Source organism: Balaenoptera ricei, chromosome 1, assembly GCF_028023285.1.
Source record: "Balaenoptera ricei isolate mBalRic1 chromosome 1, mBalRic1.hap2, whole genome shotgun sequence".
In the NCBI taxonomy this organism is placed as follows: domain Eukaryota; kingdom Metazoa; phylum Chordata; class Mammalia; order Artiodactyla; family Balaenopteridae; genus Balaenoptera; species Balaenoptera ricei.
Genome location: NC_082639.1, coordinates 125429681 through 125445000, shown reverse-complemented (window position 1 = coordinate 125445000; position 15320 = coordinate 125429681). Strand labels below are relative to the sequence as shown.

Here is a 15320-nt window from a genome sequence, read left to right as displayed (position 1 = left end):
AAGGTGAATAAAAATCATCTGGAGGGCCTGTTGTAACAGAGATCACTGAGCCCCACCAGAGTTGCTGATTCCATAGGGCTGGGACCGGGCCCTAAAACTTGAATATCTAACACATTATCAGGGGATGCTGGGAAAGCTGGTCAGGTAATGGTAAAGCTGGCCAGGAAAAAGAAACCCGACGTGTCAGATCATAAAGTATGGAAGGGCAAGCCCGCCGGCAGTCCAGGCCGGGGGGCGGGGGGGCGGACCTGGGTCCCCAGCCCTACAGGGCCAACGGCAGACCGGCTCGGGCGCCCCTCGGAAGCGCGGGGTCCCCGCTGCCGAGTCTGTGGCCCCGGCCCCCCTCTGCCCACCCTGCGCGCGGGGGCTGGAAACGGCCGCGGAGAACCAGGCAGGGCGGGAAGGGGGGCTCCAAAGAGGGTCTGGCGACTCGAGTCGCTCCGTTACTCGGTGGGCTCAGCGCGCGCCGTGGGGGAAGAGAGGTGGAGGTCCGGGAAGAGGGGACGGGCGGCACTCACGTAGACCAGCAGCAGCCATGGGTAGACGGCGGGCTCGGCCACCACGGGCGACTCCAGCCTCAGCTTCTCCCCCACGTTTTCGCGCGCGGCCCCCGCACCAGGCTAGTCTGGCGGTTGGGGGAGGGGCGGGGCGCCGCCGGCGGGGGCGGGACAGGCGGGCGGGCGGGCGGGAGGCTGAGGGGAGGGAGCCTGGCCTGGGCCTCAGCCGCCGCCGCCGCCGCCGCCGGCCTGCTCCCGTCCGGCCCCCGGCTCCCTCTTTGTGGTCACAGGCCCGGGGCCTCCAGCGCTGCTGCCAACTGGGGCCGGCGTGAGGCAAGCACAATGAGCCGGGGCCCGGCTGAACCACTCACTCGCGGCGAGCGCCTCCCGCCCCGTGGACCCGCCCCCACGCACGCACGTACGCACGTACGAACGCACGCACGTACGCACGCAAGCACGCACGCACGTCTTCAGCTGCCCCCCCGGCCACACCCACCGGCCCGAAGTGGAGACCCGGGGAGACCCCTCGGGGCCTGGGGTGGCGGGTTCGACTCCCGCCCTTGACGTACCGTGACACCTCCCCCCCAATATGTTTCTAGGTATTATATGTATATATGAATATACTATTATATACACACTTGCGTATGAATTTATATGTGTATGTACATGCGCATATTTACATATAGGGGTGTGTGTGTACACATTGTATATATGTATGTGTATATATCTTATATATATGATATATGTATGTATATATACGATGAATTTCTATATACAGTACATATATATTTTTATGCTATATGCTTTTATATGTAGGTGTATATGTGTGTCTATATGTACGTACGTGTATGTATTGCATATATTATATGTGTATGTATGTATACTGTCTATATGCACACCTAAATATCTTTGTATGTGTGTATATACGTATGCTATATATGTACCTAGGTGTGTATATTGCATATGTTATACGTATGTGTACATACTGTATACATACCAACTATGCATTTTATATGTGTGTATGTATAGTGTATATGTATGTGTGTATTGTCTATATTGTGTGTATATGTGTGTATACATACTGTATATATACAAACTGCATTTTATATGTGTGTATATATGTATGTGTGTATTGTATATACTATATGTGTATATGTGTGTACGCATACTGCATATGTACACAGCTGTATATGTTTGTATGCTTGTACATATGTACGTGTGTGTGTATATACACACACACCCCATATGGATTCTGTTTGTCTGGAGAACCCTCACTGATACGGACACTTATGACAATTGAGTACCTGCTCTTTGCCAGCCAGGGAGCCAAAGGCTTGTCTTTCGGTGTCTCCCTTAAGTATCACGAGTCCCAGGAGGGAAGGTGATGCTGCTCCTACCAGTTGAGGTGCCTCAGGGTCAGTTAGGTGGACAGGGCGGGGGGCTGGAGCCTGGTGGAGCCCAGGTGGAGTTCTAGCAGCAGTACAGCCTAGCAGTCCCACTTCCCCGGGTGCTTCTCACAAAGACGCCGAGGGAGAGTCGGGACCTGAAGGAGGGAATGAGGAAGCTTCCGTGGGTCCGCAAGCCCAGACCAAGGCTGACTCGTCAAGAGTGTTAGAGGTCAGGACTGTGGTTACCCTGGGGGTGGGCTTACACAGAGCCATTCATATCCTGAAAAAGTATCCATTCTGCTCTTGTTTGTATGGTTACCCCCCTCCCCCAAATCTTTTAAAAACAGATTCTCTTGGTTGCTGGGAACACACACGGGGAAGTTGTGTGTGAGGGGGTATGATCCAGGGGACAGGGAGGATAAGCCCCCCACTCGTAGGGCAAGGAGTGGCTCAGCTTTGTGAGCTGAGGATGGCCCACGAGGTTCCAGAGAGAAGGGTCCCTGCTCCGTTCCTGCTCTGTGCACCCCATTCCCAGCCTGAGAAGCCCAGAGCCACCCACCCCCCCGCAACACACACACACCAGGGAGGAGAGCCAGTCACCCTGGCTCCCAGCCTCCGGCTCCAAGGCTCCCGGCACTAGGAGCTATTTTCAGCTTTCATGCCCTAGGACACGGCCAGAGCTATTGTCTCCGGAAACTCTCTGTCTGTCTCTCGCCCGGCCTCCCTCCCTTCCTCCCTCCCTCCTCCGCTTCTTCCCCTCCAGCTCCATCTGTCCTCCCCTCCACCCTGCATTTCTACACAGGATGGCTCACAGACAGCTGCTCCCCGTGCCCACCTGCCACCATTCCATGGATGTCAAAGCAAGCCCTGGGGACTTCCCTGGAGGTCCAGTGATTAAGACTCCGAGCTTCCACTGCAGGGGACGCGGGTTCGATCCCTGGTCAGGGACATAAGATCCCACATGCCACACAGCACGGCCAAAACAAAATGAATAAATAAAGTTATAGTGATGAAACAGCCCTAGTGGTGCAAGGATGGGACGTATAGCTCTATGGTATAGAAAAAAGGTCCAGAAACAGATATATGAGAACTTGATATGATAGAAAGTGGGGAAATTAAGGAGTTTTCAATAAATGGCATTAGGACAATTGCATATCCATGTGGGGAAAAGTAAATTAGAAAAAAAAAAAAGCAAGCCCTGGTCAGGTGTGACCTTGGGCCCAGGGCCATTGGCACAGGTTGTCATGTGGGATGTTCTTCCTTAGACTCCTCCCTCCCTCCTGTGTCACTGTCACTTCCTCCAGAACCTTCCTGGACTCCCCTCCACAAGCCCGGGGTGTGCCCTCACCCGCCCTGGATCACCAGAATTCCAATCCCGGCCCACCCTTCCCCGCCAGGTAGAGAACTGTGCATGGTCAATAAGACCGTAGAGGTCATTGGCCATTGCTATTGCAGCTGGAATTGTTACTGTGTTTAGATAGGGTGACCAACACCCGCCCCCAGTTTGCCCAGGACCGCTCAGGTTTGAGCGCTGGAACTCTGGGGAAACTCTCAGTCCCGGGGAACCCCAGAAGGCTGGTCAGCCTATTTAGGACAGATCTTTCACTTGATCTCCCAACCCCCGAGAGCCAGAAAGGGAATCTCCCCCCTCCTTCCATTGTAACCTTCATTCATTCATCCACTCATCCCTTTATTCAACTCCTTTATTCAGCAAGTATTTATGAAGCATCTACTACACAGCAGACACTCTTCTAGGTGCTGGGGACATAACAGCATCCCTGTCCTCAAAGAGCTCACGTTCTAGCGAGGGCAGCAAACAGTAAACTGAGAAGGTGTGATTTATTACATGGGGATGATGTCTCGGAGACCACTGCAGGGCAGGGGAGGTGGGAGAGGAAAGGGGCAGTTCTAAATGCAGGCGCTGACGGGATTGGGGCAGACCTTGCCCTGGGCCAGGCTGGTTGCTTCAACACAGCTGTCCTCGCCCAGAACCATCCTGCCCCCGCCTCACCCAGTTCTTCCGTGATGTGTGGGGAAAATCTGTGGTTGTCACAACTGGGAGGGAGGGCCCCTGGAATCAAATGGGTGAGGCCAGGGATGCTGCTAAACCCCACACAGTGCCCAGGAGGGGCCCTCAGCAGAGGATGACCCGCCCCGAATAACCCCAGTGCCACGGGGGAGACCCTGCACTAATATTATTCAGACCCGCTGGTGCCCCGATTCCTGCACAGGCAGGGACTCTAACCGGCTCACCTCTGTATCCCGAGGTGACCTAGAGTGGGGCAGCCACGAGGGCTGAGATGAGTATCGGGGGTGAAATGACAAACCTCTGCACCCACTCTCCCCTCCGCACCCCAGGGGCGATGGTCTCTATCTCCTCCCCGTGCAGGTAGCTTTTCCCTGAGCCATTTCTTCTTGTCAAGGTCCCTGTCGCAGGTTGGGTTCCCCGAAGATGACGTTGAGAGCAAGGATTGGAGTGCAGGTGGTTGATGTGAGGCGTGCAGGAACAGATACAGCTGCCATAGGGTTCCACAATTCCACTCCCGGGCATAGATCCGGAGAAAACTCTAATTCAAAACTATACATACACCCCTGGCATTTCCCTGGTGGTCCAGTGGTTAAGAATCCATGCTTCCAGTGCAGGGGGCGTGGGTTCCATCTCTGGTCAGGGAACTAAGATCTCACATGCCGTGTGACAATAAAAGAAGAAAGAAAAAAGAAAGAAAGAGAGAAAGAGAGAGAGAGAGAAAGAAAGAAAGAAAGAGAAAGAGAGAGAGAGAAAGAAAGAAAGGAAGAAAGGAAGAAGGAAAGAAGAAAGAAAGAAAGATACATGCACCCCAACGTTCATTGCAGCACTATTTACAGTAGCCAAGACATGGAAGCTACCTAAATGTCCACTGATGGATGAATGGATAAAGAAGATGTGGTACATATATACAATGGAATATTATTCAGCCATAAAAAGAATGAAATAATGCTATTTGCAGCAACGTGGATGGACCTAGAGATTATCATACTAAGTGAAGTAAGTCAGAAGAGAAAGACAAATATCATATGATCTCACTTATATGTGAAATCTAAAATACGACACAAATGAACTCGTCTACAAAACAAAAACAGACTCACAGACATAGAGAACAGACTTGTGGTTGCCAAGGGGGAGAAACAGTGAGGGAGGGTTGGATTGGGAGTTTGGGGTTAGCAGATGCAAACTATTAAATATAGGATGGATAAACTACAACGTCCTACTGTCTAGCACAGGGAACTATATTCAGTATCCTGTGATAAGCCATAACGGAAAAGAAAAAAGTTTTATTTATAGGTTCCATCCCTAACTGAGCTGGCCCATCCCCTCCCATGTTTCTAAGTGCAGCCCGAGGCTGCAGACTTCCCACCATGGTCTTCAGCTCCAGAGCAAGCCACCTGCGAACCACCCACATCTTCCCAGGGGCTGGCAACTCTCCTTTGCTACTGATTCCAAGACACATCCAAATAGCAAAAATGTGACCATGAAAAGAAACTCAGGCATGTTCAAATCAGGGAAATAACATTCTTAGCTCTGTTCAGTACTCGCTTAATTTTACAAGAGCTTAGAGTTACAAAAAAGTTGCAAAGATCTGTACAGAGTGTACAGAGTGCCGTGGACCCTGACCCAGTACCCCTATTTCCAACTCATTAGTACCTTAGTGTGACATGTTTATCCAACTAAGGAACCAAGATGGATACATTGTTATTAACTAAAGTCCACACTTTATTAGAATTTCCCTAGTGTTCCCCTAACATCCTTTTTCTGTCCCAGTCTCCTCTGGGCTGTGACATTTCTCAGACGTCGCTGGGTTTTGATACCTTGAAAGTTTTGAGGAGGACTGGTCAGGTGTTTTGTCCCTCAATTTGTTAGTCTGTTTGTTTTCTGATGTTTTCTTATGGTTGGTCTGGAGTTATGGGGTTTGGGGCGGAAGACCCAGACAGAGATAAAAATGCCATTCTCCTCAGGTCACATCAAGGATACACACCATCAACGGGACTTATGACAAACGATTTTACCCTTGATCACCTGGCCAGTATCGTCTTTTTTTTCTTGCTGCATTGGGTCTTCGTTGCGTGTGGGCTTCTGTAGTTGTGGCACGGGGGCTCAGTAGTTCTGGCTCCCAGGATCTAGAGTGCAGGCTCAGTAGTTGTGGCCCACGGGCTTAGTTGATCTGCGGCACCTGGGATCTTCCCGGACCAGGGCTTGAACCTGTGTCCCCTGCATTGGCAGGCGGATTCTTTTCTTTTCTTTTTTTCTTTTGCAACCAAAACGTTAATCCCAAGGATTCTCACAAAACATATTACAAATGACAGCATGAAAAAAAAAATTGCACAGTAACTCAAAGTTCAGCTCTACAATATACTCTTAATCTGGCAGGACATTGGTATCTTGATAATCTCAAATTTCCAAAAAATATTACAAAGAGCTATGTATTCATGTACAGCAATCACAGAGGGGACGTATGACCTAACTCAAAGGTAAACTAACTTCCTTGAAACTTCTTAGATTTTAAACTCCCTGGACAATCTCTTGTCCGGTGTGAAGACTAGTGGAATTTTTAAACCTCTAATCTAGGGTAAGGGTGCGGCTTTCATTTTTACCTGCTGGCTTGGGTTCACAGCACCTTTTAAAGACTGCTTGCTTAACTACAGCTGCATACCATATCCCAGCTACAGAAAGTCTTTTCAATGTTTGCCAGTGTTGTTTCCATAATAGTAAACATCACACTTTAGGTGGGCAGGAGTTAGAGTTTTATTATCAGTCTAGGCAAGACCAAAAATTCAAAGCAAGTTCAATTTTGCTTAAGGGAACATTGTAAGGTAACAATTCTTCATATTACATGCCTCCCAGGACCCATTTCAAACCATAGAGAATGACACCTTTATGTGTCACTGTCCCAAGAGACAAACAAATGTGAACAACTAAAACATTTAAAAAGTGCACCAAGCTTCGGAAGTCTCAAACAAAACTTGAATTTTCTGTACATACTCCTGCCAAATGAAGTTATTGCCTGTACACCACTCCTCTTGCAAAGTGGTCTTCTATTTCCTTTCATCTGACCTAGATCGGCTAGGAGACCTAGAGAAAGATCGGGACGGCTTGTGATTTCTCTCTTGGGACAGGGATCTCTCTCTTCTCCTATATCTAGAAAGGGACCTGCTCTGGCTGACGGAGAAGGCTCTCCATCTTGGAGATGTGTGGGAGGTGGAGGACTCCTCCTCCCATAATCATCTCGAGGGCGACGACCCCAAGAAGGAGGCGGTCACGATTTCGACTTCTCTTTTCCCCATTCGACAGGTCCACTCTTACTCGGCAGCCACATAGTGTTCTCCCATCTAGTTCTCGGACAGCATCGGCTGCATCTCGGGGATCTTCACATTCAACGAGAGCGAAGCCGGGAGGGTTTTTAGCACCCCACACACTTCAGAGTGGTCCATAATAGCCTAAAGCTCGTTCCAATTCAGCCTTGTTACCACTGTTTCCAAGATTCCCTACACAAACTTTACAGTCCAACGGACAGGAATCACGTTGCAAGACCCTCGTGGCTCCTGGGTTTCACGGGCCACAGGGTGGTCCCGGGCCTCTAGAATCTGGTAGCTGAATCTGCTCGCACAAGCTGTCCTGTGGGGATGCGTTTTCCCCTATGTGTCCAGCCCGGGGCCCTGCTCTCTTGGCCCGGCCTCCCGGGTGAGAGGGTGAACCCCAGCTCCCTGGAGCAGACACTCAGAGCCCTGGTGACCGGACTCACGGCTGACGGGGCTGGAGCGGCGGCTGGACACGTGTGGCCAGCCTGGTGGTGTTTGGCCCCGTCTGCAGTTCCAGTTCCAGCTGAGAAAGAGCCTCCCTGTGTTACTTTCTCCTGGTTGTGTAAGGATCCCCGGTGTCGTTTGACAGAAATGTAGACGGTGTGTTCTTTCTCTCTTTTCTCCCTGCTTCCTCTCCTCCCTCTCTGCCTCCCTCTCTCCCTGTACCTCTTTCCCTGTTCCGCTCTCCCTCTACCTCTTTCCCACTCCCTCTCTCTCTCCCCCTCTGTCTCTTCCTCTCTCCCTCCCTCTCTCCCTCTCCCTCCCTCTCCCTCTCTCTTTCCTCTCCCTATCTCCCTCTCTCCTCTCTCCCTCTTCCCTCTTCCTCTCCCTCTTCCCTCTGCCTCTTTCCTCTGCCTCTTTCCTCTCCCTCTTCCCTCTCCTCTTTCCCTCTCCTTCTCTCCCTCCCCCTCTCTTCCTCTCCCTCTCTCCCCGCTCTCTCTCCCTCTTCCTCTCTCCCTCTCCCCTGTCTCTGCCTCTCCCTCCGTCTCTCCCTCTGGGAGGGAGTGAGGGAGATGGAGAGATGGAGGGAGCGGGAGAGTTGGAGGGAGAGGGAGAGGGAGAAGAGGGAGGAGAGGGAGGGAGGAGACGTCTCTCCCTCCCTCCCTCCCTCTGCCTCCCTCCCTCTCCTCCCTTTCCCTCTCCCTCCGTCTCTCCGTCTCCCTCACTCCCTCTCAGAGAGGGAGAGACGGAGGGAGAGGCAAAGACAAGGGAGAGGGGGAGAGGGAGAGAGGGAGGGGGAGAGAGAGGGGGGAGAGAGGGAGAGCTCTCTTCCTCCCTCCCTCTCCCTCTCTCCTCCTTCTCTCCCTCTCTCCCTCACCCTCTCTCCCTCTCCCTCCCTCCATCACTTTCCCTCCTTCTCCCTCTCCCTCTCTCCCTCCCAGAGAGGGAGAGACAGAGGGAGAGGGAGAGGGGGGAGACAGGGACACGGAGAGGGAGGGAGGGAGGGAGGGAGACAGAGAGGGAAGCAGGCACCCTCTCGCCTTCTCCCTCTCCCTACCTCCTTCTCCGACTCCCCCTCTCCTCTCCCTCTGTCTCGCCCTCTCCCTCCCTCCCTCTAGGAGAGGGAGAGGGAGAGGAAGGGAGGGAGAGAGAGAGAGGGAGGGGAAGGGAGACGGAGAGGGAGAGACGTCTCGCCCTCCTTCCCTCTCCCTCCCTCGCCCTTTCCCTTCCTCTCTCCCTCTCCCTCCCTCTGTCTCACCCTCTCCCTCCCTCTGTCTCTCCCTCTCCCTCACTCCCTCCCAGAGAGGGAGAGATGGAGGGAGAGGGAGAGACGAGGGAGAGGGGGAGAGGGAGAGAGGGAGGGGGGAGAGAGGGAGAGGGAAGAGGGAGAGTGGGAGAGAGGGAGAGAGAGGAGGAGAGAGGGAAAGGGAGGAAGAGACCTCTCTCTTTCTCCCTCTCTCCGTCTCCCCCTCTCTCTCCCTCTCCCTCTCGCCCTCTTCCCTCTGCCTCTTCCCTCTGCCTCTTTCCTCTGCCTCTTTCCTCTCCCTCTTCCCTCTCCTCTTTCCCTCTCCTTCTCTCCCTCCCCTCTCCCTCTGGGAGGGAGTGAGGGAGATGGAGAGATGGAGGGAGCGGGAGAGTTAGAGGGAGAGGGAGAGGGAGAGGGAGAAGAGGGAGGAAAGGGAGGGAGGAAACGTCTCCCTCCCTCTCCTCCCTCTCCCTCTCCCTCCGTCTCTCCGTCTCCCTCACTCCCTCCCAGAGAGGGAGAGATGGAGGGAGAGGGAGAGACGAGGGAGAGGGGGAGAGGGAGAGAGGGAGGGGGGAGAGAGGGAGAGGGAAGAGGGAGAGTGGGAGAGAGGGAGAGAAGGAGGAGAGAGGGAAAGGGAGGAAGAGACCTCTCTCTCTCTCCCTCTCTCCCTCTCTCCCCCTCTCTCTCCCTCTCCCTCTCTCCCTCTCCCTTGTCTCTGCCTCTTCGTCTCTCTGTCTCTGGGAGGGAGTGAGGGAGATGGAGAGACGGAGGGAGAGGGAGGAGAGGGAGCGAGGAAGAGGGAGAGAGGGAGGGAGAGAGGGAGAGAGGGAGGGAGAGAGGGATAGAGGGAGGGAGGGAGAGATGTCTTTGTCTTTCCCTCCCTCCCTCTATCCCTCTCTCCCTCTCCCCCCTCCCTCTCCTGCTCCCTGTCCCTCTCCCTCCCTCTATCCCTCTCTCCCTCTCCCCCCTCCCTCTCCTGCTCCCTGTCCCTCTCCCTCCACCTCCTTCCCTCTCTGGAGAGGGAAGGAGGTGGAGGGAGAGGGAGAGGGAGAGGGAGCACGAGAGGGAGAGAGGGAGAGGGAAAAAGGTATAGGAAGAACGGAACAGGGAAACAGGGACAGGGAAAGGGGGACAGGGAGAGAGGGAGAGGGAAAGAGGGAGAGGGAGAGCAGAGCAGGGAAACAGGGACAGGGAAAGAGGGAGGCAGAGAGGGAGATGGAAACGGGGAAAGGGAGGGGGGACGGATAGAGGGAGAGGGAGAGAGGGACAGGGAAAGAGAGACAGGGATGGAGGGAGGGAGAGAGGGACAGGACAGGGCAAGAGGGACAGGGAGAGAGGGAGGGAGAGAGGGAGGGAGAGAGGCAGAGGGAGAGATGGAGGGAGAGTGAGAGGCAGGGAGGTAGAGGGAGGGAGGGAGGGAGGGAGACAGAGAGGGAGACAGAGAGGGAGACAGGGAGAAGGGCTGATGGGGGCTCCCTCCCCCTCCCATCCTCTGCCCACTGCTTTCTCTTTTTTCTGCTTCAACAAACACCAGGCGCCTTTCAGATCAGCCCTGAAGTCAACGTTGATGCTTGGGACGGCCTGACCTCCCCGCTACCTTCCAGCCCAGGACCACAGCTGGGAGATGAAGTCTGCGGGGCCCTGGGGGGGGCGGCGGTGGCGGAGGTGGTGGAGGCAGGCACCTCCTCTGACGCCCAATCTCTCCTCGTTTACGAGGCAGCCGCCAGCTCCCCTCCCTGACTCCCCAAGATTTGGGGCCATTTTAATATGTGTCGATAATGCCATGAGCTACTATTTAACTTTTCCACGAGGACCCATCTCCCGAAATGCAGTGGTTTTCAGGCTTGGCTGCACTAGAGAACCCCCAGGGAAGGGAGAGACGTCTGTACCTCCCTCTCTCTCCCTCTCCCTCCGTATCTCCTTCTGGCTCTCTCCCTCTCCTTCTGGGGTGATGCCCGATGAGCTCAGATTCGCAGATGTTCCCCCCATCCCCTCTCTGTGCCTTGCGTGGGGCCTGGGCCTTCTCACTGTGGCCCGGGAACAGCCTCGACATTCAGACATCGGTTCCTGCAAGGACACTTGCGTTTGGTCCATACCGCATGTGGCTGCAGTCTGTGCTTCTCCCGTTTAGCATCTTCAGTAGATGGGGGCTGTGCATGAGCCCTTCATCTTCCCCGCAGACACCACTGGTGCTTGCTCGGCCTCGCGGGTGATGTCCACGGGGGACAGACCTGTGTCCCCACCTTCTTGGGCTGCAGACAGGCCACGTTGGTCCTGTGGTGACTGGGGGCTCCCAGGAGAACCCCACCGCAGACCCAGAGAGGTGGCCCCAGAGAAGGTGGCGTACGCCTGGGGCCAGGCCTCACCAGCCAACCACGGGGCACCTGCAGCAACAGGTCTCTCGCCGTCCAGGGGCTGGGTGTTCGGGCGCCGTGGGGATGAGCTGCTGTCTGCACGGCAGCCAAGTTTGTATTGTTGAGCCCGGGGAGGCCCCTGGGTGGCTCCTGGAGAGCCTGGTCACATTTCTTCCTGCCCTTGGCCTTAGAGCTCATCATGGTTCATGCCGTTTCTGGTTCCAAAAGGACCTGTGTTCATAAAGACCACATGTTAGGACAGCACCAAAGTGTCTAGAAATCCAGGCCAGGAGGAGGAGGGAGGGGGTTTGGCTGTGCCCGCCAGTGGCCTGAGAGCCCTCCCACCCACAGAGACCTGGCCCGGGGCCTGTGGGGAGGGCGTGGCCCACGGTCCCCAGCGCTGGCTGTCTCTGGGTTCCAGGAGAACTGCGCGATCCTCGGGGAGCTGGTAAGGCTGCAGGCTCAGAAGTCCCGCCTGCTGGGATTCAGCACGCGTGCCGACTCTGTGCTGGAGATGAACATGGCCAAGACCAGCCAGGTGGTGGCCACTTTCCTAGGTAACCCCGCCTCCCCGAGTCCCAGTGGGGACGGGGGTCAGGTGGACCTTGACTGGACGTGGTGCTGCCTGAGACCCCACTGTGTCAGCCCTTGGGGGTCGCCTTCCCCAACCCTTCATTCTGCCTCGAGGGGTGTGGGGTGGGGGGCGGCTGGGCGGCTGCCACAGGGACATAGCTGAGCCTCTCCCCTCTGCCCGCAGATGAGCTGGCCCAGAAGCTGAAGCCCCTCGGGGAGCAGGAGCGGCCGTGATCCTGGAGCTAAAGAAGGCTGAGTGCCAGAGGCGGGGCCTGCACTTTGACGGGCCCATCAACGTCTAGGACCTGCGCTACTACATGAACCAGGGGGAGGAGACGCGCTACCACGTGGACCAGTACCTGCTCAATGAGTCCTTCCCCATGCAGGTGGTCACGCGCGGGCGGCTGGGCATCTCCCAGGAGCTGCTGGGGCTGACCTTCGACCTGGAGGAAGGCACCAACATGCGTCACGAAGATGAAGATGTGAGGCTCTACACGGTCCGGGACGCGGCCTCGGGCAAGGTCATCCATCAGCAAGTTCTACCTGGACCTCTACCCTCGGTGCATGCGTGGGGGAACCTGTCGGCCGTGGGCCGGGGCTCCTCTGTGGTAGCGGGGCCTCACCCGCGTCCCTCCCCAGGGAAGGGAAGTCCGGGCACATGGCCTGCTTTGGCCTGCAGCCGGGCTGCCTGCAGCAGGACGGGAGGCGCCAGATTGCCATCGCGGCCATGGTGGCCAACTTCACCAAGCCTACGCCCAACCCGCCCTCCCTGTTGCAGCATGATGAGCTGGAGACCTACTTCCATGAGTTCTGGCAAGCGATGCACCAGCTCCGCTCCCAGGAGGGGGCGGGCGAGGGGCTGAAGGCAGGGGGCGGGGAGGGCCCGGGCTCTCCCGTGGTCCTCAGGCAGGCCCTCGCCACGGGATTCTTCCGCTGATGTCACCCCGCACGAGGAGACGCTCTCGGTGTCAGTTTCCATCATCAAACCCCACGCACTGGGCGCGTAAACGACGGAAGTGGATGTCCTCGAGACTCTGGAGGCTGCAAGTCCCAGATCAAGGAGTCAGGACTGGTTCCCTGCATGTTAAATACAGGTATTCAAGAGTTGCCTTTAAAAAAGACAAAATAGAAGAAAGGAACGTTGCATGCAAGGCTGGTGACAGGCAGTGATGAGAACCAGAGGTTAGGCTCTGGGGCCGGGAGCACCACGCCCTGTGAGGTCCTGGGGCTGCTGCAAGTCTCGGTGGAGGCTCAGCAAGTCCCAGTGACTTCCCAATGGGGGGGTCCCCAGCTGAGCGTCTGGGCCCAGGACCCAGTGCTCGTTCAGTCTTCCTGCAGTCAGCCCTTCGTCCTGAGAGCGATGCTCTCACAGACTGCAACCGGAGCGCGTGGGGACACTTTACTGAGCTGTGCAGCCGTCACTACTGCCCTGTTCTGGAACATTTCCCTCACCCCAAAAAGGTCCCTCACGCCCTTAGTTATCATTCCCTCCCCTCCCCTGTCCCTGACAACCAGGAACCCACTCTGACTCTGTGGATCTACCTGTTCTGGACGTTTCCCCTCAGTGGGGTCACACCCTGTGTGTCCTTCTGTGTCTGACTTCTCTCGCTGAGCACCGTGTTCTCAGGGTGCATCCACGTGGCAGCGAGTGGCAGGGCTTCACAGCTTTGCGTGGCTGCGGGCCGGAAAAAAGACAAACGAAAACAAAGGCACGTTGCCTGCGACTCTGGTGACAGCCAGTGATGAGAACCAGAGGGTAGGCTCTGGGGCCGGGAGCGCCGCACCCTGTGAAGCCCTGGCGCTGCTGCCAGTCTCGGCGGGGCACGGGCAGTGCCGTCCCCCAGGAGCTGCTGGACAAGCTCATCAAGTCCCGGCTGGCCAACTCCCGTGCGGCCGGGCCGAGGGAAAGGAAAGGGGCTCCCGGACCGCCCGGCTGGAAAGCACGGCCTGGACACAGTGCCAGCGCCCCCGTCTCCTTCCTCCCGCCCTCCAGGCCTCTTCAACCTGCGCCAGATCGTCCCGGCCAAGGTGGACCAGGCCCTGCACACGCAGACGCCCTCGGACCCGGCCTAGGACAATGCCCGCCTCTGCCAGGAGATCCTCAGGGTCCCAGCCACGCCAGGTAGCCAAGCACACGCCGGGCCCACCTTAGCGGTCGGTTGGCGGCTACTGCCCAGTTCAAGAGGATCCTCTGGTGGTGTGTGAAGGGGAACCGACTGACGGGCTCTGGTCGAGGCCCGCTGACCTCTGGCCTCTTCCTGCCTGGGTTCCTGGGCTGGTCCCTCCAGCTGTGGCCCGTGGAGTCCGAGGGTGGGCTGGGCGTATCTGCACGTGCTTTCTGGAGAGCCTGGAAGAGGCAGGAGAGGGCTTCATACCCCGGACGGAACGCGTCGACGAGGTTTGCCCGTGCGTGTCGGTGCGGAGACGCAGTTCACTCCCTCGTGAGCGCTTTAACCCGCGCTCTCCCCGTGCTGGAGGGCGAGCCCTGACTCATCCCTCGGAGCCTCGGGCAGCTGTCCCTGTAAGAGGCTTAGGGGTGAACCCTCGTGAGCTTCAGCAGAAAGTCGGCAAAGATTGATTTGTGTCCCTCCACTGAGTTGCCCGCAAGGTCCCCGTTTTCTAGAAGTGTTGGGCCAATACTCCCTCTAGTGGCAGGGGACTCAGACAGGGCTGCTTTGAGGCCCCAAGCTCTGGGCTCTGGGGAAGGGGCACGGAGCGGCCAGGGGGCCGGGCAGGAGCCTCTCCGCGTGTGTCCCAGGGACCCACCTGCCTGCGACCTTCGGCCACCTGGCAGGAAGCTACGACGCCCAGTCCTATGGCTACCTGTGCAGCGAGGTGTACTCCGCGGACACGGTCCACACACTCGTTTCAAGCAGGAGGGCGTCCTGAGTGGCAAGGTGAGAGGCCGGCCTGCCGTGCAGACCAACACGGAGGTCCTTGGCCTGGGCCTAGATGCTTGTGCCGCCCGCCTGGGCCTGCCAGGCTCTGAGGGCCCTGCCCAGAACCCCCTGCTCCCCTGCCCTTTGTTGAGTCACAGCAGAGGTGGCCACACCCACACCCTCCGTGAAGGGGGTGCTCCACCCTCCTGCAGCCCCGCCCCCTCTCCTCACGTTGCCATGGACTACAGAAGCTGCATTCTGAGGCCAGGGGGCTCCGAGGATGCCAAGGGCATGGTGAAGCTCTTCCTGGGTTGTGACCCCATGCAGGACGCCTTCCTCCTGAACAAAGGGCTGCAGGTTGAGGGCTGCAAGCCGCCGGCCTGCTGACGGCACGGGGTTTTGCCCCCCCAGGCGGGCCGGGTGCCTTAGCGCCCCGTCGGGGCGGGGGAGGGGCCGTGTGTCCTCCCAGCCCCCGAGTCCCCGGCAGCCGGCCTAGGCCAAAAGTCTCCACCTGGAAGTGTCTGGAAAGCCTGGCATCAAGGCTCCCCCTTGTTGCACTAATGCAATCCCTTCCTGGGGAGCTTTCCTGGTAACAAAACGGTTCTTTG

General features: G+C 56.7%; 2 pseudogenes; one reads left to right on the top strand and one right to left on the bottom strand.

Moving 5' to 3' along the window:
* Positions 1-6789: 6789 nt before the first annotated feature.
* Positions 6790-11461, bottom strand: LOC132369060 (serine/arginine-rich splicing factor 3-like; annotated as a pseudogene).
* Positions 11460-15099, top strand: LOC132369017 (thimet oligopeptidase-like; annotated as a pseudogene).
* The last annotated feature ends 221 nt before the right edge of the window (positions 15100-15320 follow it).